Source organism: Ochotona princeps, chromosome 5 (assembly GCF_030435755.1).
Source record: "Ochotona princeps isolate mOchPri1 chromosome 5, mOchPri1.hap1, whole genome shotgun sequence".
NCBI classification, from domain to species: Eukaryota; Metazoa; Chordata; class Mammalia; order Lagomorpha; family Ochotonidae; genus Ochotona; species Ochotona princeps.
Genome location: NC_080836.1, coordinates 17,128,038 through 17,152,374, shown reverse-complemented (window position 1 = coordinate 17,152,374; position 24,337 = coordinate 17,128,038). Strand labels below are relative to the sequence as shown.

Below are 24,337 nucleotides of genomic sequence, written 5' to 3'. Positions count from 1 at the left end.
ATGCAGACTGGTTTCAAACAAGTGCCTCATCTGAGAAACAAATGGTCCGCTATATTTTATAGAAGAGAAAATTACAACTATTTATACTTGGCTACCTTGGGGAAGGGAACTGGAACTTGAGTATCAGTGGTGAAAGAGCAGATGATGGGCCCAGCACCGTGGCCTGGCAGCTAAAGTCCTCGCCTTCAACACCCCGGGATCCCATATGGGCGCCGGTTCTAATCCCGGCAGCTCCACTTCCCATCCAGCTCCCTGCTTGTGGCCTGGGAAAGTAGTCGGGGACGGCCCAAAGCTTTGGGACCCTGCACCCACGTGGGAGACCTGGAAGAGGTTCCAGGTTCCCGGCTTCGGATTGGCGCAGCACCAGCCGTTGCGGCTCACTTGGGGAGTGAAACATCGGATGGAAGATCTTCCACTCTGTCTCTCCTCCTCTCTGTATATCCGGCTTTCCAATAAAAATGAATAAATCTTTAAAAAAAAGAAAAAAGAGCAGATGAGAAGGACCAACTTACATTTCTGTATGTCCCCCGGTCTTCATCTTCAGAACATCCAGGATTCAGGCCATGGTCTCCAAAGCGCTGCACACACACAGGAGCCTCCCATAAGTTGTGGGAAATAAATATTAGAGCACTCATTCTAAGTACCCTTCCTGAAATGAAGATGGCATTATTAATATTTACTTCATAGATTTGTGTATACACATATAATTCATGAATAAGCTACGCTACAAATTCAAAATGTTTTTTTCAGACAAGGATATATACAGTCAAAAGGATCTTCTCTGGAAGTTTTATGATAAACTTTTAGGTTTTATAATTGGTGGACGTATTGCAAAATTATTTGAATTAATTAAAATCAAGAGATTTCACATAAAATAACAGATTTCTGGGCCCTTTGAGAAACTAGTGGATGGCAGAGCTATTCCTGCAATTTGCAGGAAAGGGTGGGCACATATGTAGTGTGTATGTGTGTGGGGGCAAGGGGCAGAGCACACTAATACACAGGTTTTTCCCAATAACTTTCATGGATTTTCAAATTCAGATTACCTCATTAATTATTGTCCTGGTCCTGGAGATATTTTACTTTATAATTAACCCTGTGTCTAAGCTCAGCCAAATCACTTGTCCCCAACAGAAATGAAACTGCTGGAATTTACTAATAACCTACTTAAAAAAAAAAAAAAGGAACAATTCAGAGATACCTCTATCCAAACACTATACTCTCTTTCAAACCTGTTGAGAATAAGAGAACATACAGCATTTGTTGGCACACTAGAAATCCAACTTAACTGGGTGTGTCTTATGACTCATCATCCCTTGGGTGTGTTCCAGCTTGGAACAGGTGGGAGGTACTAGTGTGTAAACTATTTTGTACCTTCATCCTCTAATTATGTACAGTTCTTTGTTGCGTATGTATCTATTGTCCATCTAAATGTACTACATTTAGAATATTTAATAAGACTTGTTGGTTGAGGGCCAGCACGATAGCCTAGTGGTAAAAGCCTCACCTTGCATTCGCTGGGAACCCAAATGAGTGACAGTTCATGTCCCAACTGCTCTACCTGTTTTCCAGTTCACTGTCTGTGGCCTGGGAAAGCAGTTGAGGATGGCTCAAGGCCGTGGGACATGGCACCCATGTGGGAAACCCAGAAGTTCCTGACTCCTGGCTTTGGATCGGGTCAGCTCTGGTTGTTTCAGCCACTTGGGGGACCAGCTGACATATCTTTCTCTCTGTCTCTCCTTCTCTGTAAATCTGACTTTACAACAACAACAAAAAGAACAAGAAAATCTTCAAACAAACAACAACAAAAAGGCCCAGCGTGGTAGCCAAGTGGCTCAAGCCCTCATCTCGCACACGCCCGCATCCCATACGGGTGCTGTTTTCTATCTTGGCTGCCCTGCTTCCCATCCACCTCCTTGCTTGTGGCCTAGGAAAGCAGTTGAGGATGCCCCAAATCCTTGTGATTCTGCACCTGCATGGAAGACCTGAATGAAGCTCCTGGCCCTGGCTTCAGATGGGCCAGCTCCGGTCATTACAGCTACTTGGGGAGTGAATCAATGGACAGAAGATCTTCCTCTCTGACTCTCCTCCTCTCTGTATATCTGATTTTCCAATGAAAATAAAATAAAAAATCTTTTTTAAAAAAGTCATAAAAAAAGAAAGACTTGTTGGTTGAGTGACTAACATAAAAATGCCTAGCTTCTACTGGCAACTTATAACTCATATTGGAATAACTTATATGCATAAATATATAGAGAGTAAAACAAATACACAGATTTGTGTACTGACAGGAGAAGCAGGATGAATTCTAATAACTTCTAATAATTCTGTTTTCTTAGCTGCATCATTTTCTCATTTAATTCTTACAATTGTCATATGCTGGCAGATTTTTTTTTTTTAACTTTTTGTATTTTCTAAGTGAAAAAGTAATACTTAAAAAACATAATCTGCAACCACACAAATGCTAAAGAGCAAATCTAGAATTCAAACTCAGGTCTAATTTCAAAGGCAAAGGTCTTCACTATGCAATACTCACCTCACAAATCAATCAACCAACCTATGTTCGTGAGAATTGCTGAAATTCTTCCAATAAGTAATTCACAACCAAAGATGCAGTAGTCAAAGGAAATGAACTATTATATCAGTATATTCTATAATGGCAATGGAAAAACTAATGATATTTTCAGCCAAATCAACACTGGGAGTCAACAAAAGGGTATCCCAGTGTAGAATTCAACAGATCTTAGTAGGTGGCTAAAAAAAGCCAAAACATTAACATTCAAAAACATTTGATTAGCAGTTATGGATAACTTTGAAAAACAGTATACATTTGGAAAGCACTTGTTATAAAAAGAGGAAATGGCTCTTTGGATGCAACTACTGTTGTAGGCAAAAAGTTGAAGCTAACTCAATTTTTTTTTTTTAATTTAAAATTAAAACTGCAACTTCCCACATTCAACAGGAACATTTCCTATAGATACTCAAGGGCATTGTTAAGCAAAAGAGACACAATTTGAACTCAGGCTCCACTGTGAAAGTGCACTAGAGGTGAGGATGTTATATCTTCCCACAAGAGGGTACTAGGTCAAGAGAGTCCTATTGACCAAATGGAGTCCTATTGACCCTGCAGAGAGTTTGGGACTGTTGGTTGCCAAAGGGGGAGCTAGGAGTGAAGCAGTCACTCTATGTCCAGGTTGCATACAACAGCACACTATGTGTGCATCAGATGAGCAGGGAATGACATAACCAGAGTCTTTCAAAACAAGATAAGCTAGAAGGCTCAGAACATGATAAGATAGTGGTTTTGTCAGAAGATAGTGAACGGGACAGCTGCAGAATAAGAAAGAAAATACAGATTTCATCAGCAGGAACAGGCTATGCAATTCAGGATGGTTTACTTAATAGAAAGAGAAATATGTTAGATATAAAGCTAAGTGTCTTTGGTTGATACATGTGTACGAGGGAAAGTTTGATTATAAGTGAAAAAATAAAAAATAAACCCCTAAGCAGACTGTTTGAGCATTCATGAGGTTGATCATGAGGGTGGCTTTGAGCTCGGTTTTTAAATGTTTCTGAGTACTTAACACATGAATATATTTTTCTTGTGGAAATTATTATATGTATAAGTCAAAATAAAGTCCATTTTTAGTACCTCACAACTGTCCTCTGCCCAAATCACAACCTCCTCCTAAATTTACCTTTCTCTGGAAATTGAAGTACAACACGTGCAGTATTTGAGCATGATGCCAAAAGCGAAAAAGGGGTGGGACGGGGTGGGGAGAAAAGCTTGTAATAATACTAACACTAATTCATTTTCATAAAATAGTTACTCGGGCTATATCTGGTTTCCTTATGAGATATCAGATCATTCAATAACTGGTTTTGGAGCAATGACTAATTGCCAGGAACTAAGAACGCAACAACAACCTCAAGGAGTTACAACTACTTCCAAACTTGGATTTTTTTTTTTTTTACTGTATACTAATAAGGGAAATGAGACTCAGAAAAGTTACACAACTCAACCAAGGTTAGTTACTATGAGTTAAATGGTAGTACCGGGATTTGAATCCTGGCCTGGAGGTCTTCAAAACCTCCTTTTACAGGTATCCATTTTTCTTTTTAAGGTGTATTTATTTGAAAAAACAGACTAGCAGAAAAATATAGAGGGAGAGTAAAAGGCAGAGAGAGAGAGAGAGAGGGAGAGAAATAGAGAGATATGGCTGTTCCAACTACTGGTTTACTCTCTAAATGGCAGCAACTGCCAGATCTGGGCCAAGCTGAAGCCAGGAACTTCATCCAGATCTACCATGTGGCGGGGAGAAGCCCAAATTCTTGGGCTATCTTCTTATGCAATCCCAGGCACATGAGCAGAAAGCCTGATTGGACATGGAGTAACCTTGACCCTAATTAGTGCTCCAGTAGAATGCTGGCAGAACAAACCATGGCTTAACTCAGTGGTACAATGCTGGCCTCTATCCAATGGCACTAAAACCATTTGTTTTAAAGATTTTTAAAAATTATTTTTAATTAAAAATAAAATCAAATCATCACTTTATTGCTCAATGTAGAGAAAAGGTAAAAGTGAAGGTGCTTGGTTCATTTGGTGCCTTACCTGTAAAAATAGATTTATTCTCATCAAGGGAGTCATGTGGAGTTGTTCAAGGCCTGCCATTAAACAGATTTAGAGACAACTAGTTAATGTAAATGTTGGTAGAGTCCATTGGGGCCAATGAATTTCAAACTGGGAAAGGTCTGAGAATTATGATTTCTTGTCCTCTTCCCACTATTTGTGACTCTGAGTTGCTAATCATAATAGGAGATATGCGAGTAATTGCCATTGGTAACACTGACGACCATTTTGAGGAGTAATTCTGATACAATTTCTGGCTTCATCTCCTTTAGAGATCCCTCTGCATCACCCAGTCCTCCTCTTCTGCCACCACTGCCACACACCCATCCAAGTCAACTTGTTGAACAGGGGCAGGTTCAGGATTCAGCTAATCCTTTGGGGATTACCCTCTTGAACTACCTTGCTTTTCCCTCCTTCTGCTGTGACCTCTCATTTCTATCCACCTTTTAAATATGAGCCACATAATCCTTTCTATAGTAATGCAAGTTTATTTATTCCTGGCTCATTCTAATTTTTGCTCTCTAGTTACTGCTTTCATTTCCCATTCATTGTTAACAAGATTTAAAAGTTTCTTCTAAGTTATATCAAGCCTGTTTTACAAAGTGCCTAAGCTTCTGTTTCTGATGGTTCTGTGCTGGCAGAACTCCACGTCTTTGCCCTACCAACTGGCCCAGATTAATCCTGGCTCATGCATTGGAGCAGGACACCATTGCTTACTGAAACACTCATTTTACATTATTCTCAAAGAGAGATCATCCAATGTCTACTTATTTCCAATCATGAAAATTCATGATAATGTAAGTTGCATAGTTAGAGAATAACAATTACTTTGAAAAGTTTTTTTCCGGGCCTGATGTGAAGGCTCAGTGACTAAATCACCACCTTGAACATGCTGGCACCCCATATGGGTGCCAGTTCATGCCCCAGCTGTTCTACTTCCCATCCAGGTCATTGCTTGTGGCCTGGGAAAGCAGTAGAAGATGGCCCAAAGCCTTGGGACCATGTACCTTTGTGGGGGACCAGAAGGAAGTTCCTGGCTCCTGGCTTTAGATTGGCTCAGCTCCATCCATTTTGGTCACTTTGGCAGTGAACCAGTGGATGGAACATCTTTCTTTCCATCTCTCCCTCTTTCTGTAAAAATGAATAAATCTTATATAAATAAATACAGAAAAACGAAGAAAGAAAAGTTTCTTCCATAATGGGCATTTGGTTTAGTTGTTAAGCCACCACTTGGGATGCCTAAGTCCCACATGGGAGTATCTTAATTTGAGTGCTGATTTTGCTCCAATTATATTTTCCTGTTACAATCTCCTTTTGGAGACAGTAGGTTATAGTTCCAGTACTTGCGTTCCCTGCTCCCCCTCATACGGAAGAGCTGGATGGAGTTCCTGATTCCTGGTTTTGGCCTGCCCAGCCTTGGCTATTAGGAACACTAGGAAAGTGAACCAGTGGGTATGAAATGTCTATTTCTCTGTCTTTCTCTGTTTGTGTATGTGTGAATTTCAAATGAAACAAATAAATAACTATTTCCAAAGAGTATTCTCCAGGTCTTGAGCTAACACTCACTATCCTATCCTTTCTGTCCAGAATAGTGGTTCTCAGTGTGATCCAGGGCCAGCAGCATCACCATCATCTGGGAACTTGTTAGGAAGCAAATTCTCAAACTTTCCCCTAGATTTATACAACAGATATTCTAGGCAATAGAATTCTGTGATCTGTATTTTAATAAATCATCCAATGAATTGATTTAGGTTGAGGTTCCCAGTCTTAGAAATTACATCTTCCTGGATCAAGATCACATTTAACCAGGCTTGAGGTTTCTGGTAACAATGATACTGCTTCTATCGGCCAAACTGCCCAAAGACACTTGACTTCTCTGATACAATTTCTCCCTTGGTCGAAGAGCATGTCTTTCATTGCATTCTTTTGAAGGGGTAGAAATGAGTAAAGCTTTCAGGTTTTTATGTTTACTGATGTCCAGAGCTTCCTAGGGATAAAGTCGTCGCCAGGCAGTCTGACAACCATTGGCCAGTGATGTAAAGCCATCAATATATTTGTAACATAAACAATGAACATTAGCTTTTGAGACATGGTGCGTCCAGTAAATTCTCAACTGAAAGATGGTTTGGAAAACAGGAGAGATATGAGGGTTAGTCAGTCTCAAGTATGCTAATGAAGAAGACCTCAGTAGAAGTCTGACAATTATGTTGGACAAATGGAGGAAATTGTGCAAACAGACCTAGGGATGGGGGCAGTGTTGTGGGCAGAAATGAGATGATCGGGGAGGTTTAGTATATGGTGCTAAAGTATTAGGCTTGTTTTATTTACTTAATTTATTTACTTGAAAGGGTTAGGGGACAGAAGTGAGAGAAAGAGATCTTTTCTAAGAAAGATTTATTTTTATTGGAAAGTCATATTTACAGAGAGAAGGAGAGACAGAAAGATCTTCCATCTGCTGGTTCACTCCCCAAATGACCACAATAGCAGCTAAATTGATCCAAAGCCATGAACAGGAGCTTCTTCTGGATCTCCCAAACAGGTACAGGGTCCCAAGGCTTTGGGCCACACTCCACTGCTTTCTCAGGCCACAGCCAGGGAGCTGGAAGGGAGGTGGATCAGCCAGGACACAAAGCAGTGCCAATATGGGATTCTGGCACATGAAAGGCAAGAACTTAAGCTATTAGGCTACACACTGGGTGCAAAAAAGAGGTCTTTTGCTTCAAAGAGAAGCAGAGTTACAAAGGGGAGGGAGAGAGAGCAAAGAAGGGAGGGAAGGATCAACTGATCTTCCATCTACTGACTCACTCCTCCAATGGTCACAATGGCTAGTCTGATCTGCAACCAGGATCCAGGAGCTTTTTCAGGGTCTCCCACTTGGGTGCAGGGACCCAAGGACATGGGCCTTTCTATGCTGCTTTCCAAAGTGCATTGGCAAGGAGCTAGATAGAAATTGAAGCAGTTGGAACTCAAAGCGGTGCCCATATGGAGCCAGTGCTGCAGGTGGAGGTTCTACCCACTGTGTCACATGTTGGCACCAAGAGAGAGATTTTATGTCCATTTGCTTACTCTCCACAAATGTCCGAAACAGTCAGCGCCAAGCAAAGTCAAGAGAGTCACAAACTCAATCTGGGTCCACTTTTAGCACTTTGAAACTGTACTCTGCCCAAATCTCATTATCCTCCCAAATATATCTTTCTCTGGAAATTGAAGTACCACACTTTAAATTTTTGAGCATGATGCCAAAAGCAAAGAAAAAAGGTGCAGGGGGAAGTTTGCAATAACAATAACACTAATTCTTTTTGATAAAACAGGTATCTGTTCTATTCAGCTTCCATATGCGGTATTAGATAATTCAGTAACTGATTTCTAAACAATGAATAATTGCCAGTAAGGGCTTCACTATTCTTGATCACTGGTTTTAAAATAGAAATTCCTGGGGCCTGGCACGGTGGCTTAGTGGCTCAAGTCCTCACCTTGCATATACTGGTATTCCATATGGGCACTGGAGGTAACCCCGGTGACCCCACTTCCTATCCAGCTCTCTGCTTGAGGCCTGGGAGGGCAGTCAAGGATGGCCCAAGGCCTTGGGACCCTGCACCTGCATGGGAGACCTGGAGGAGGCTCCTGGCTCCTGGCTTCAGATCAGCTCAGCTCTGGCCATCGCGGTCACTTGGGGAGTGAATCATTGGACAGAAGATCATCTTATCTGTCTCTCCTCCTTTCTGTATATCTGACTTTGCAATAAAAAAAGAAAGAAAGAAAATCTTTTAAAAAATAAAATTAAAAAATAGAAATTTCTCCATTCTGCTCCAGATAAACATACTGTGACTGTGCCTTGATCCCTACCCATAAGATGAGGATAATGGTGGTACCTCCCTGATGTAGACAGAACTCCAGGAAGGCCTCAAGATTTATTTCCCCTGATATATTTGCCCACATAATCACTCCTTCCAAACCTGGGTGTTGGGTGCACTGGAGAAAAGGATGGGATGCCACTCCTCTGATGAGGTTATTCTTCAGTTGAGCTGCTATTATTCAAAGGGACATGCTGGCAGAGATTGACTTAATCAGCCTAGTAGGTGAACCTTTCCTGCTAGCACCTAATGCAAGATGCTGAGGGTGACAACCTCTTGGAGCTGAAAGCCTCCTTGGCTGTGAGGTAGCAAAAAACAACCAACCAACCAACCAAACAAACAAAAAAACAAGGACCTAGGACATTGTCTTAATCTGACTGGCTTGCTATCACAAAATACCTCAGATCATTTATAAACAGAAATTTATTGTTCATAATTGCAGAGGCTGGGAAGCATAAGACCAAAGAGCTACCTCAGAGCACCGTCACCAAAGGGCTAAAAGGCTAACAACTCCCTCAGGTTTCATTTGCTAAAACACTACTGCCATTCTGGATCATTCTGCTCCTGATTTAGTTGCACTCCAAGATATACCTGATACCATCACCATCACTTTTAACATATGAAACTAAAAGAGACACAAACGTTATGATCATGACAGTCATCTTGGCAGAAGCAAATGAATGCTGCACATCTGCTGGCAAATGCAGCGACTGGGGGAAGGCCAGGCCAGGCTGGGTCAGAGCATCAGCCAAGCAATGGGACAGATTTTGTTCGGTCAGATTATTCAAGCCGTTGTACCCTGAGCAATATTTTCTCCCTGCTCCACCTACAAAAGCCGGAATGGTAACGCGAGAGTGTCCTGGTGTACCATATCCATCTTGGTAGTCAAATGGCCACTGGTAGCTATTCTCTGACCACTGATTCATTAAACGCTTCTTCCTGAATGGATTCCACTCAAGCTTTATAAGTGATTCAGTTGCTTTTTACCCTTATAGGGTCAACCGCAACCATGTTCCACTATTGCTCCACTCCTACCTGACTGCATTCTTATTCAGCTGAGTCAGCAGGGCCCCATTCCACAAAGAACACAATTTTAGGAACTAACTGGAAACCACTGGTAGCAAGTTTTCACATGGTTTGAAATTAGCAGACTGTTTTTCTTAGGGCTCTTTTTACGAGAAGACAGTGAATTCCAGTTTGCAATTTAATTTTTATCATGAAGGGGAAAAAAGACTCATCAGGAATATTGAAATTTATAAAATGAAATAACCATGCCTCTCTTACTGAAGCTTCATAAAGGAGATGTTCTGAGAAATTCCTCCAATGAAACAATAATAAATGGAAAATATTACTAATTCTGGATGCATACTATGTGCAAGATAGAGTGTTTATTTTAATAAATGTCTAAGTAAAATATGCATTTTCTAGTTTATTCGTGACCTAACTTTCCCTTAACTAATTTTATTCCTAAATCCTATACTCTTTAACATTTAAATTCTTTTACACAGCAGTTTTAGAAATCCAACGTATAAAGAGAAACCATTTTGCATTTTTTCCAAGAGATCAGGCGTGTTCAGGGTGGTATGGCCATAGACAACAACATTTTGCATTTTTAAAAAGAGAAATGAAACTAAAGAGTTAAAAAAATTTGCAAGAAAAAGAGGTGGTGAAATATAGAGTACAATGAAGTTATAAGTCTTCCAATTATGCTAAATAACCAAATTTTGTTTCTCAAACATTAGGAAATTCAGCAGAAGTATTCAGAGGATACATTTTAAAAAGGAATAATAATGCTGAATGTGTGCTAACTCCATGAGGACATAGATGTTTATGCTTCATTCACTGCTCAGTCTATGGTAGCTGCAGTAACCATGGGCCTACAGTAGGTAGGTCCTTAATAAAAATCTGTAAAACAAAAGGAATATGTGATCAAATCCAAAAGGATTGGATTTAGTCTCAGAATTCTACTTCTAAATTTTAGATGAGTTTCAGCAAGTCTTTTGGCATCTTTGGGTGAAAGTTTCATTTACTTATATGTGAGATTTTTCTGTTTATTTTAAATACATTGCAATAAGATGATATTTGTTCTACCAAACTCACACAAAAGTAATAGCCTGGTACTGGTTTAGGAACAGGTAATAAGTCAATGGAAACTAGACAACAGGCTCTCTTTCTCTGTATTGGTGTGCGTGTGTGTACGTGTATGTGTGTATGGGTGTGTGTGTGTATTTTAGTATTCCATGTAGGTATTATACAAGATTAATATATGAAATAAAAAAGATTTGTTCACAAAGCTTATAATAAATGGCTATTGATTAGGAGAAGACTAATATTAGTTATCTCTCATATCATATACCAAGCTAAAGCCATATAAAGATTAAAAATTTAAACACTTCTAAATAAAAAGTGAGTTATAAAACAATTAGGAATAAAGTTCACAAAACGCTTTGTAATCATAGTACGGTGAAATTCTTCATAAAAGAAACAACAATGTTAAAATGTATGAAAATAGATTAGGTCCTGGTGTGGTGGCCTAGCATCTAATGCCCTCGCCTTGAAAGCCCCGGGATCCCATATGGGCGCCAGTTCTAATCTCGGCAGCTCCACTTCCCATCCAGCTCCCCGCTTATGGAACTCAGGTTCCAGTCCCAGCTGCTCCAATTCTGATTCAGCTCTCTGCTAAAAATCCCCAAAGCAGTAGAAAATGCCCCAAGTGCTGAGGCCAGTGTCACCTCCATGAGAGAGCTGGACTGGGTTCCTGGCTCCCTGCTTCAGCTTGGCCCAGACATAGGCACAGAATGTTTGTGCTGAGCTCAGGATCGAAGCAATGGATGGAAGATCTCTCTCTCTTATTCTTTCTCTGAGTCCTTTCACTTTGCTAAATACATAAATAAATAAATAAATAAATAAATAAATATTTTAAAGAACCTATAGGAGAATGCAATAAATTAATAAGAATTCCATACCATGTGTAACACAACAGAAAAACAGAAAAAACAAATGTGCACGAAATTGAAATTCAGAAAGATAAACTGAGAATAAAAATTGCCAATGGACAAGGAAAATTTACCAATGCCAAATATGTAAACATGAAAATATAAACATAAAACTTCTATAATCATGGAATCTTGTGCTCTTTCTAAACTGGCTTCATCTGCCGCCACTCCAACCTGTACTCTTATAGTGAGCATTTTGGACATGAACCAATGAATTGGAGATCTCTTTCTGTTTCTCTATCATTCAAATAAACAAAATATATAAAATCTGACTTTGAAAATGAATACATATTTTTTAAAAAGCCAAATATGCTGTCAAGCTTCTTACAAAAGCTAAAAGTGTTTTGCTGTTACCTTTTGACTACTTAACAACTTTGCCTTCTACCCAACACTCTCAACCAAGTGTAATCTCGTAAGAGCTTTTTTATCTTAAAAAAACTTTTCTGGTGGTTACTTCCCTATCTCTAATAATATAGACATATCACCACTTCTTTATTTATCTAACAGACAGACTTTATCTGTGGACTTCCTGTTCTGATGAGAACGTAGTTCTTTCATATTTCCCCCCACCTCCCAACATGAACATCTCATAATTTTTACTTCCCCTGTTGTCATTTTATGCTACTCATTTACTCTATATTTCTTTTGTAACTTGTAACTTTAGTTTTTATGAGTATGTAGCTTCATTTTATGTACAGTTAAGATTAAACTGCAGCTTTGTTTTGTATAGGTCCCCTTCTTTTTCACTTCCAAAAATCTGTTACCACATTTTTCTCCAAGTTTTTGATAGTACATATAAAAACATTCAAATGACTGGCACAGTAAAATACTAAGCTTTAACAGCGACTTAAATAAAAACTTTTGAAATGAAAATCAAAGAATGGAAACAGTCCACTGATGAATGGATAAAGAAAACGTGGTATACATGCACAGTGGAAATCGTGTCATTCACAACAACAATGGATAGAACTGAAGCTTATCATGCTAAGTGAGATAAGCCAAGTATGGAAAGAAAAAGACTGCCTGACATCCTCCACAAGTAGAATCTAAAAAGACTGATCTTTTAGAGGTTGAGCAGAATGCTGGTTATCAGACTGCTCAGAGAAGAAGGGAGAAGGTCTTTCTGTCTCTCCTTTTTCTTTTTTAAAAGATTTATTCAGTTTATTACAAAGTCAGATATACAGAGAGGAGGAGAGACAGAGTGGAAGATCTTCCATCCGATGATTCACTCCCCAAGTGAGCCACAATGGCCGGTGCTGCGCCGATCCAAAGCCGGGAACCAGGAACCTCTTCTGGGTCGCCCACTCGGGTGCAGGGTCCCAATGCATTGGGCCGTCCTCGACTACTTTCCCAGGCCACAAGCAGGGAGCTGGATAGGAAGTGGAGCTGCCGGGATTAGAACCGGCGCCCATATGGGATCCCGGGGTGTTGAAGGCGAGGACTTTAACTGCCAGGCCACGCTGCCGGGCCCCTCTGTCTCTCCTTCTTTCTGTAAATCTTATCTGCCTTTCCAACAAAAAGAAATAAATCTCAAACAAACAAACAAAAAAGATGGGTGGTGGGGTGGAGGCCTGGTTCAATGGCTCAGTGGTTAAATCCTTGCCTTGCATGCACTGGGAACCCAGCCTGCAGCACTAGAGTCCCCGTTTGTTCCAGTTGTTCCAATTCTGATCCTGGTCCCAACCAGCACAGGATGGCTCAAGTCCTTGGGCCAGCGCAGCCGAATGAGAGACTCAGAAGAAGCTCCTGGCTTCAGATGAGCTAAGCTCTGGCTGTTGCAGCCATTTGGGGAGTGAACTAGTGGACAGATCTTCCTCTGTCTCTACTTCTTTCTGTAAATTTGACTTTCCAATAAAAAATAAATACATCTTTTTAAAAAATAGAAGAAGTGGGGAAAAGAGAAAGGAGAAAATTAATAGCTATTAAGTTACAGTTAGATGAGAGAAAGAAGTTCTGGTATTGTTTAATAAGGCGAATATACATAATGAAAGTACAATCCGTACTTTAAAAAAGCAGAAGAAAAATGTTGCATGTTTTCAAAATGTGCAATTTTTGCTAGTGAGTTAATTTTTTTAAATTGTGAAATACTTATGCACACAGGGAAGAACAGAAACTCACAAATGAATGCATATGAATCCACCATTCAGCTTTCCAAAATGTTAACACATTTTCTGTCCTTGAAAGAAAGCACTGGGTAAAAAAAAAAAATTAAAAAAAAAAAAAGAAAGCACTGGGTGTTGGATGTTGTAATGGTGAAGTCACCTCTTGGGATGTCAGTACCCCATGTGAAAGTGCCTGGTGTAAGTCCCAGCTCCTTTGCTTCTGATTAAGTTTCCTAATGAGAGCCTGGGGGACAACAGATGAGGCTCAAGGACTTGGATCCTGCCAACCATGCAAAGTCCCTGGCTCCTTGTGTCCACCTTGCCAGTTGTAGGATGATCTTTCTCTCTCAGGCGCTTGCTCTTTCCCTCTCTTTCTCTTTCTCTCCATCCCTATAACTCCGTATTTTAAATGAACAACATAAATATTTTTGAAGAAATATTCTAACTCAGAAACCATTGCTGATCCACGACAACCCATGTGCTGTTGACCCTATTTCTCTCCACCTTAATGTTTAACATACCAAAGCTTTCTCATTAATCCAGTGTTTATCTTTGTACCACATGACTTCATACTTCGATCACACTTTGCCATCCATACACATTATACATAACAATGACATTTTAAAACAGAAACTGGAAGCTACTGCGAATTGGTGAACACTCACCTTCCTTACTTATCAGCTATTTTTGTATGTCTTACTGCAAAGCAAGCAGAAAGTTTCCAGAGCATGACTCACAAGGCATAAAGTACAGCATAAAAAGGCAATAAAGGATAAGCTTGTGGCTTAAGGAACATGGGATACACCAAAATGAAGGAATCTACCAGACTATTTTTAATTTTGCACCAAGACAAATTTTCAGTTGGGTCATCGAGGCAAATGAAGAGGGTGTTATCTGGTAGTATGTTCTCACCATAGTCATTAGTGATAGAAAGAGGGAGAGTGAGGTACATTAATATAACAGATCATACGTCACAGAAATGAAATTTAGGGAAAAGGGTTTGCATGCTGACCTCAATTTCAGCTTGGGAAGAATTTTACAGCTAGAATACAAAACTTACTTGACTTCAGATGTTTAATGCACACGCTAAAGAAAGAATGAGAGTCACCAAGGAAAAGACAGAATGACACAAATGGGAGCAAAGGAAAGCATAATGGCTTGAAGACAGAAATTCAGAGATACTTTCTTTATTACAAAACAGGATTAAACTTTTTCCATCAGTTTTTGTATTTACCCATAATTCCTATATACAGCAATTATTGTTTCTTCATATCTTTTCCTAAGTTATTCTCCTTTGTCTACTATGCATATGCATGACATGTTTACAGTGTTTTTCTAATTTTAGTTGTATGCCACATTTAAAGTTTATCACATTTTTAGGGCAGTCTGGTGTTAAGCTGCTGGTTGACTGCCACATCACATATCATAGTTTGGTTTGATTCCTGACTGAAGCTACTAATTTGAGCTTCCTGCAAATACAGATCCCAGTAGGCAGCAGTGATGACTCGAGTGATTGGTTCCTACTATGCACATGGGAGACTTGGGCTTGGGCAGCCTCAACTGTTAGGACATTTAAAGAATGAACCATCAGACTGGAACACTCTATCTCTCAAATTAATGAGTAAACAATTTAAAAAATTAACTATGAGTATCCATCCAAATTAATTCATCAGAATTACTGAATTCAAATTCAGTATTGCTTACTTTTGTGCCTATTAGTCCCAGACCTACTATAGATGTAAGCACAGGAAGCACTCAGCATGAACAGGAGAGGGAAGGCATGCTAAAAAATTAGAAAACACACAAAAAAATTTTCTAAACTGTTTTTTTCTATTTGAAAGAATTACAGAGAGAGAGAGAGAGAGAGAGAGAGAATATCTTTCATCTTCTGGTTCACTCCACAGATAGTCACAATGGCCAGGGCTTGCCAGGAGCTTTATTCAGTCCTCCCACCTGGATGCAGGGACTCAAGCATTTGGGGTCGTCTTCCACTGCATTTCCCAGGGCATTTGCAGCAAACTAGACTGGAAGATGAGCAACCAAAACACACATTGATGCCCTTAAGGAATGGTGTCACAGGTACCACAATATAATAATAAAAATTTAAAAAGAAAGTAACTGTGAGAGTTACAAGTTACCTATAAGAGATGGTTGACTCAACATAACTGAGTGCTATTTCTTGCACATTAATATTTAAGCCTTTCCTAGTGGGTATGCAGTACATCTCATGGAGATATGGGGTGCTCTAATTTGGAGATATTCACAAAATAAAAAAGAAATCCACAGGTAATAAAAAAATTACATATGCTTCTAGAATTAGTATGTTCATTATAAATTTTTTTAAAATTTTCTTGAAAAAGCAGGTAGAGTATTTTCAACCATATTTACTCCCCAAATGCCCGCAAGAGCTGTGGTTGGTCAAGGCCAAAGATCAGAGGCAAGAACCTCATTTGGGTCTCCCTTGTGGGTGGCAGTGATCCAATTACTTGAGTTCTCACCTGCTGCCAGCCCCCCAGGTTGCAAATTAGCGTGAAGCTAGAATCAGATGTGGAGTCAGAACTTGAATCCAGGGACTCTGATATGGTTTGTCTGTGTGTTCAAAGTGTTATCTTAACTGCTGAGCCAAATGTTGGCTCCCCATTTTTTTAAATAAAGAGTACTCCTAAAGAACAGAAGTTTCCTCTGCGCCCCACAGCAGTCACACCAGTCACATGAGTTTGTGACAACAAAGAATAGCAGAACAAGAACATGGTAGTCCTCACAAACGCTGTTCAAGAGGGGTGGGTACACTCCATACAAAAGGAATTTACTCTTTAATGGTTTTCTGTTTCTAACGTAATTGCAACAATGCTTTATGTTTGTGTGCTGCATTATAGTTCGCAAAGTGCTTTTGTGGCCTATACTCATATAACAAGGGATGTGAGGTAAGTATCAGCCAGGACTGCCCCACCACAAAAGGGGTAGGGATGATGCATAAATAAATTTCAGCAGCTAAGGAAGGTGCTTACCAGAACAGCATAGAAAATAGTCTTAAGCCTCACTGAGCAGTTTTTTATCGAGTGACACTTCTCCAGCTTTGTTCCTGTTAAGAGGTGAGCAAGATAAAGCCCTTCTCCTTGGATCAGAGACAGGTAAAGGAGGCACAGCTTTAGAAAGGCTGATAGAGACCTCAAGCAAATACTCTGCTCAGAAAAAAGGGCTCATCAACCTTAAGCATGAGACTTCATAGTGTAAGCATCTGCCTGAGTTCAAGGAGTCAAGTTCAATACACTCCAAAACATTCATCTTCATATCACTAGCAATGTCTGGCCAATGTAGATACTGAGTATATCTCATGGAAAACAGAACTACTGCAAGCCACGGAGAAATCAGTCGCCCTGTGAAGCAACCTTCCCCTACCTTCTCAGTCCCCTTTGGACAGAGAATGAACAACCATCCTGTCAAGTTCACAGGGACCTTCCTATATTTTCTCTCATAAGGGAATAACTGACATGCCTTTTCCACTGTAGCAGAGACATACAAATTCTTTGTTGTGAAAGAAGAAAATAAACTATTAGAGACCCACTAGGGAGACTATATAAAAATGTTTTACTGCCAAGTTAGGAAGCTGGTCCACTCAGAGAACAGGAAGACATGTATATTGGAACAGAAAGGGTTCCTTAAAGCCATCTCATTTCAACTCTCCCACACTGGGAAAGTCAAACGCTTGAACGATGCTGATTGGCACAGTCCGGGGGCTGTTGAAGTGGTCTGTTCTGCACATATGGGACATTTTGGGATTAAAGCATGCAGATATCTCATGAGCTGTTCAAATGGGGACGGTGTCATCCACTTGGGTGTTAGATACCGTGGTTTCACAAGTTGATAGCTTGGTCAGAGGCAAGTCTTGCACACAATTAACTTAGGCTCCATAAGTTCCTGCCGGTACCTATCAAGATTGTACTCCAGCCTTGACTGTTTTCCTTTTTATGAGGCAAGAGAGAGGAATGAAAACTCATTTAGTGCTTGCTACAGTAGGGACTCTACTGTGCTTAGAAACTTTCCAAATGAGGTTAACTGGGTATCACCACTTACAGCAGATGCCACACAGCTATTAAATGTTAAGCCCAAAGTTCACAGTTTGGTCTCCTCTGGTATTACAACCTCAGTAGAGAGCTCCTAAAGCCCATCAACACCCTTAATGGGCCTCAGTGGCTCTTACCACCAATGAATGATCTGGGCAGCAGCTATGGCATAGAAGGCTGGGTGTTTTCCCAATCCAGACCTTTTCTAGGTATTACAGATCCTGGGTTAGTTCGTTATGGTGGAAGTATAGCAAACTGTCAGGATCACTAAAATGGACCAACAGCACAAGATACCTGCTGGTGAGGAGGAACGAGAAAGGAAACATTAGAGAGAAAACAGTGAATGGTTGAGCATACTGAGGGTATCAGACACTAACCACAGGGTTGGGGCTGTACTGGAGGGAAAAAACAGTACAAAATGCTCTTTACGCTGAAATTCACTGAAACCCACATGAGGTTTAGTACATCTGAGAGTGTTTTAAAAGTATGAAGTGTTGAACAACTGTGAGTGATTATTCATGAAAGAAGAAAGTTTTTTTTATAAGAAAAACTTAAAACTTTGGTGGTATTTTTACTTCTTTAAGAACTGGAGCTGTTATGAGAGTTGTTCCTTTGTTGCAGAAACAAGCGGTGTTTATTCTCTGTTTGACAGGATGAAAATTAGAGAATAAAATTAGCCTGCAGAAGAAGAAATTCTCCGAGTATATGATGTTTCCTTACTCTTTCCTGAGCTGTGGTCAAGAAGATTGGATACAATTTTTGAAGATAGTTTTTCTTAAAAAAAATGTGATAATTTAAATGCAATCTAAATTAAACATAAATCACATGTCTAGAGACTTTGAACTAGTGAAATATTTTTTACCTAAAAAAATAAAACTTTTTTTATGTTAACCTAATACTATATGACAGTTAGACAGAGAGAGAAGCAGATCTCCCATCCCCAAAATGGCTACAAGACTTGGGGCTGGGCCGGAGCTGGAGCCGAGAACTAGGAAAACCAAGTCAGGAGCCCAGAACTCTCCACTGGGGCTCACTTGTGGGTGCCAAGGGTCCAAAGTACTTGGGCCATCTTCTGCTACTTTCCCAGATAAGGAACAGACACACGGATGTGAAGCAAACAGGACTTGAACCAGCACTCTGAAATGGGATACTTGTACTGCTAGAGGAATCTGCTGCACCATAAGACAAGTCCATAAAAAAAAAAAATCAACTGGTGTTTTGGTTTTTTGTAGATTTTCCATCTGTTGCCATACCAGTTCTTCCTGCTTTGGCAAATCCCTCTTCCATTCCCTCACACTTTTTCTTCAACTTGTCAACTCTCCTTGGACTAATAGGGCAAATTGCTATTTTATCAATCCTTTCTCCTAAATTGTTTTTTTTTAACCTTTATAGCATCTGATAAAATATGAGTTGCCTTTAAAAAAAATTCTGTGGGAAAGTAGAATTAAAATATAAAACTATTTTGATACAAAAAAATTGAAATTGTATGTGTGATTTTCAAAAACTTCATGGAAATGCATACTATGAACAAACTATACATGAATTTCAAAATTTTTCCACCAGACTAAACTTACTTTCCCCACTTATTCGTGAATGTTTTTAAGTACGCTTACACCTGCCCTGTGTGTCTGCAAACATACTGTGCTATTTTCCTTTTATTCTTCTTTCCTTTTGTTTGTTCCCTTATCCAAACCACTACTATCCGAGAAATTCAAGTTTTTACAATGTCACATCTTGAATATTTTGCTGTTACATCAGCAAGGGAGTTTAAACCTCCTCTAATGATGCTGTTTTCCGGCCTATTTCCTCTCTTTTGGTGCTTACAGGCAGCCTTGCAGCACTGTTGGCTTGCTTCTCCTCTGATCTTTTATGCCATTTTCCTGGAGCTCTGGCTTACAAGGGTCTTGGTTAAATAATGGCCCAGCACTCGTGTTTCAAAGAACTGTTTCACAGACAAAGCCCAGAAGCCATAGAGTTATAGAGATTTGGTTGTACAAAAAGCTGTTCCAACTCCCTATGGAACAATAGATTCCAGTTTCGTCCCCTGAAACAGTTTCTGATTTTAACTTAGATTTACTTACTTGCCAATGGACATGAATGTAAACATGTAGATTAGCTTGTTTCCACTGATCTAGAGTGATGTTCTCCAAACAAAAAGGAATCTGTGTGTTTTAAGCAAGTTCTCTAAATAATCGCCTCGGTACCCCTCATGTTTAGGAGTCTGAGAATCTGTATTGAGAAAAGATCAACAAATGCATGTAGCAGGTTGGTATTCTGAACATCGACTACTGTTTTCCTTCCCTCCCATCTGTACTTTCCTGTTATTCCTCATCCTTGGGATTCCGTGATCAGCTATTTCGTCTTGATTGTCTCCGAAAAGGAACCAAAGAAAGCAAAATGGTTTCTTGACCTGTTTTGCATTTCAAAGCAGACTTTGAAACCACAAGAAGGGAACAGTTTAAGAGAAGAGTCTTTGGGAGGCCCAAACTGAAGGTTTTCAAATGTCCAAGTTCATGTCAGGAATGGACTCAAGGCTTGGAGTACAGAAGGCAAGTGCCAGACCACTCTCCTGCCTAACAGAAAATAATGGTCTGACTGAGGGGAGCTACAGCAGTTTCATTTAAAAAAATAACTAATCTGCTAGAAAGAATTACAGAGAGAAAAGGGATAGACAGGGAGATCTTCCATCCTCTGGTTCCACTCCCCAAATGGACGCACTGGGCCACTCCAAAGCTGGGAGCCAGGAGCTTCTTCCAGGTCTCCCACATGGCTACAGGGGCCCAATGCCTTGGGCCATCCTCTGATGCGTTCCCATCAGAAGGGCGCTGGATCAGAACTGGAGTAGCTGGGACGGGAGCCAGTGCCTGTATAGGATTAGCCTGTTGAGCCTCCTGCACTGTTCCCACCCCTCCTCAAACTTTGGTTCTGACTCAGCTTCCTGTTGATGCACAGCCTGGAAGGCGGCAGTTGCTGACTCCTGTACTTGGTCTTCTGTACTGCTCTGGCCTTCCCTGGCTGTGGTAGCCATATGAGGAGTAAACCACAGATGGAAGATTTCCTGTTCTCTCCTTCTCTCTCTCAATACATACATACATACATATATAATTAAAAACAAATAAATCTTTTTAAATCTGTCCACCATGTTCTTCTTTTTCCTCATCTTTGTCCTTTTTAAAGTTCAACATTTTAAAATATTTTCTCATGCTTGAAAAAAACCAAAAGGTATAAAAATCAAGAGGTACAAAAAAAACCCCAAAAGTACAAAAATCTCCCATCTTATCAATGTTCCCCATCTCTCTAGATTCCTACTGCTTACATGTTATTTTTCTGATATTTAAGCATATTTAAAAGTTTGTGGGTTGCAAAATCAGTTTGAAATCTATATATTAAATGTTATGTGTTTTCATATATAAAATTTTGTGGTTCTTAGACTGTCAGTTCATGAGTTATAAGTTAAGACCCACAGAAATTCAGTCTGTTTGCCTAACGTCACTCAAAGAATTAGTAACACAGCTTGGATATTAATTGCACTTGTCCAACTGTCTTTGAGGTCTCACATTTAATAACCTAAAACAAAAATCATAACAGCCTTCCTTTTCTGTTGAGCAACGAAGCCCACTATTCCACTCCCCTCACCTTTTTTTAGTTTTATGGGCATGGAGGCCAAGTGGAGGAAGAAGTGGTGCTCTTAATCCATGGCTCCCATAATCGTGAATTCTCCTGCTCATTAAGGTTTTTGTAATCCCCAATCAGTATGTGTGGCACTTTTGCAATTACTAGCAGACATGTGCAGGAGAGCAAAGTCTAAGTTGCTCATTATATCCATTTCCAGCTGAGTTTGAAAAAAGCAACATTAAGCCTTCTTGCTTCATTTTGCCTACTGCATGCAACTGTCCTTCTGCCATCTCTTTAGTACCACGTTTTTCATATTTTCACTTTCTCAAGTGATTCTGCCAGCTAAAATGGCCCCCAATCTGTATAGCTTTACTAAGCACAGAAGGCTGTGACGCGCCTTGAGAAGAAAATGTATGTGGTAGATACGTTTCATCTAGATGTTCTGCTGGCTGTTGTACCCAGATTCTGAGATCCCCAGGTATATCAGGAGTCTGGAGTTGATGCAAACACATAAGGGCCGTTTGTTCAGACTAGCCTGGGCTCCCAGCCGTCTCCAGCCCAGCGGGACTGGGGAAGGGCAGCCCCAAGCTTGGACAGCAGTTTTTATGCACTTTAGGCCAATTCCACACAATTCCACAGTCATGATTGGTCAGTCTAACTGCTGAGTTTTTTTTAAAAGCAAGTTGGCAGGCTTATATTGCTGGGTTTAAAGCAAGCAACTTTCAAATGGTACAACCTGGTGGGCTGTGGGGTAGTGAGCAAGTCTTATCTAAAAAGCACACCATGGGTCTCCTTCTTGAGGAAAGCTCTGCCTATGTGACCTGTCAGAAGTCACACAGGCTGTCAGGCCTGGAGTTCACACAGCCCCCCAGCCAAGCAAGAAAGGCAGAAACTAAAAAAGCAGAAATCACCGCAGTTTGCAAGGAGCAAAGGGCACATGTTTGGGTCCTATGAGGTTTCACATAGCTATGTGGTCAATGTTTATTTGTAAGATTTATTTATTTATTTGAAAGAGAGTTACAGAGAGAGAGAGAGATCATTCAAGTTCTCTGGTTCACTCTACAAATGGCTACATCTTGGCCTGGAAGAGGCCAAAACCACCATCAGCCAGCAATTTGATCTGGGTCTGCATGTGGGGTGGCAGGGGCCCGAGTACTTGAACTATCTTTTGTTGCTTTCTCAGATGCATTAGCAGGGAGTTGGATCAAAAGTGAGACAGGACTTGAATCAATGCTCACACATGCCTAGGTTACAGGGATTAGCTCAACTTCTTGTGCCACACAGCAGCCCTAGGAATCTAACCTCGTATTTCTTTTGGAAGTAATTCAATGTTCAGAGTAAATTTATTACTACATACCATGAATAATGATAATGTGCCATATTTTAGAGCATAACACATGGAGTCTATTGTTACTATCATGTCATTTAGTTTGTAGCGTCTAAGTCTTCCTTAAATATGAGAGTTGTGCTAATATATCCTACATTCTTGAGATAAGAACCGTATTTAGGGCTGGTGTTGTAGCACAGCAAATCAAGCTGCCACCTGTAATACTACCTGGCATTCCATAGGAGAGTGTTGGTTTGAGTGCTGCTTCTCTGCCTGCAATCCATCTGCCTGCTGATGTGTCTAGGAAAGCAGTGGAAGATGGCCAACGTTCTTGGGACTCTGCCACCCATGTTGGAGACCTGGCCAAGCCACAGCTGTTGTAGTTGCTTAGAAAGTGAACCACCAGCAGATGGAAGATCTCTTTCTTGTTCTTTCCCTTTCATGCACATTTTACATAAATAATTCTAAAAATATATGTGTGTATATTATATATTACTGTATTTCTTATATATAATTTATAAATATATATTTACATTTTATATATATTTATACTATATATATAAATTTTATGGATGCAAAATTGGCTCCTAAGTGCACATTTGGAGGAGATAGATCTAAACAGAAAGCGATGTTGCTTTTTATGACTTAACTATTTTGCTAATTGCATAGTCTCTTACCAACTTAAGAAATACCAATGATAATATGTGAATAACTACCATGTGCGTAGTCCATTCAGAAATATTTATATCTTTCAGTGGCACTGAAGAAGATATTTACAGTCATCAGGAGATAATTGTGAATGCATATCACTATGTCACCAGCCTGGATCTCTACCATCCATAGAAAATACATCTTTTATGCTAGTTACAAAGAAAACCGAAGATTGCATCTTCAGCTTTTACTCATAATCCCAAGTTTTGCTACCATGTGTGTGACAGTTAAGAATGGATACAATCCTTTGTGTTTGTTAAAAAGCATACATTTCGGGCCTGGCGGCATGGCCTGGCAGCTAAAGTCCTCAACTTGAACGCCCCGGGATCCCATTTGGTCGCCGGTTCTGATCCCGGCAGCTCCACTTCCCATCCAGCTCCCTACTTGTGGCCTGGGAAAGCAGTCGAGGATGGCCCAATGCATTGGGACCCTGCACCCATGTGGAGGAGGTTCCTGGTTCCTGGCTTCGGATCGGCGTAGCACCAGCCGTTGCGCTCACTTGGGGAGTGAATCATCGGATGGAAGATCTTCCTCTCTGTCTCTCCTCTCTGTATATCTGACTTTGTAATAAAAATAAATAAATCTTTAAAAAAAAATAAATAAAAAGCATACATTTCAAGGTCCCCATAGTAGAGTTAATGAGTTTCTTTTCATGGCTCTGTACCTTTTGGATCACTGTTAGATCTCATTGTGAATGGATCTACCAGGTATTTTTTTTTTCTTTTTTTTATTAAAGATTTATTTATTTTATTACAAAGTCAGATATACAGAGAGAAGAGACAGAGAGGAAGATCTTCCGTCCAATGGGCCAGTGCTGCGCCGATCCGAAGCCGGGAACCAGGAACCTCTTCTGGGTCGCCCACTCGGGTGCAGGGTCCCAATACATTGGGCCGTCCTCGACTGCTGTCCCAGGCCACAAGCAGGGAGCTGGATGGGAAGTGGAGTTGCCGGGATTAGAACTGGCGCCCATATGGGATCCCGGGGTGTTGAAGGCGAGGACTTTAGCCGCTAGGCCACGCTGCCGGGCCCAACCAGGTA

General features: G+C 40.3%; 1 long non-coding RNA gene across 3 annotated transcripts in view; it reads right to left on the bottom strand.

Annotated features, from left to right (window-relative positions):
* LOC131480355 (uncharacterized) overlaps positions 1–24,337 on the bottom strand; it is a 108,608-nt gene that overhangs the window by 66,010 nt on the left and 18,261 nt on the right. For all 3 annotated transcript variants that reach the window (XR_009245428.1, XR_009245426.1, XR_009245427.1), the window contains exon 4: positions 513–649. This is a non-coding gene — a long non-coding RNA (uncharacterized LOC131480355). The remainder of the gene's footprint in view (positions 1–512; positions 650–24,337) is intronic.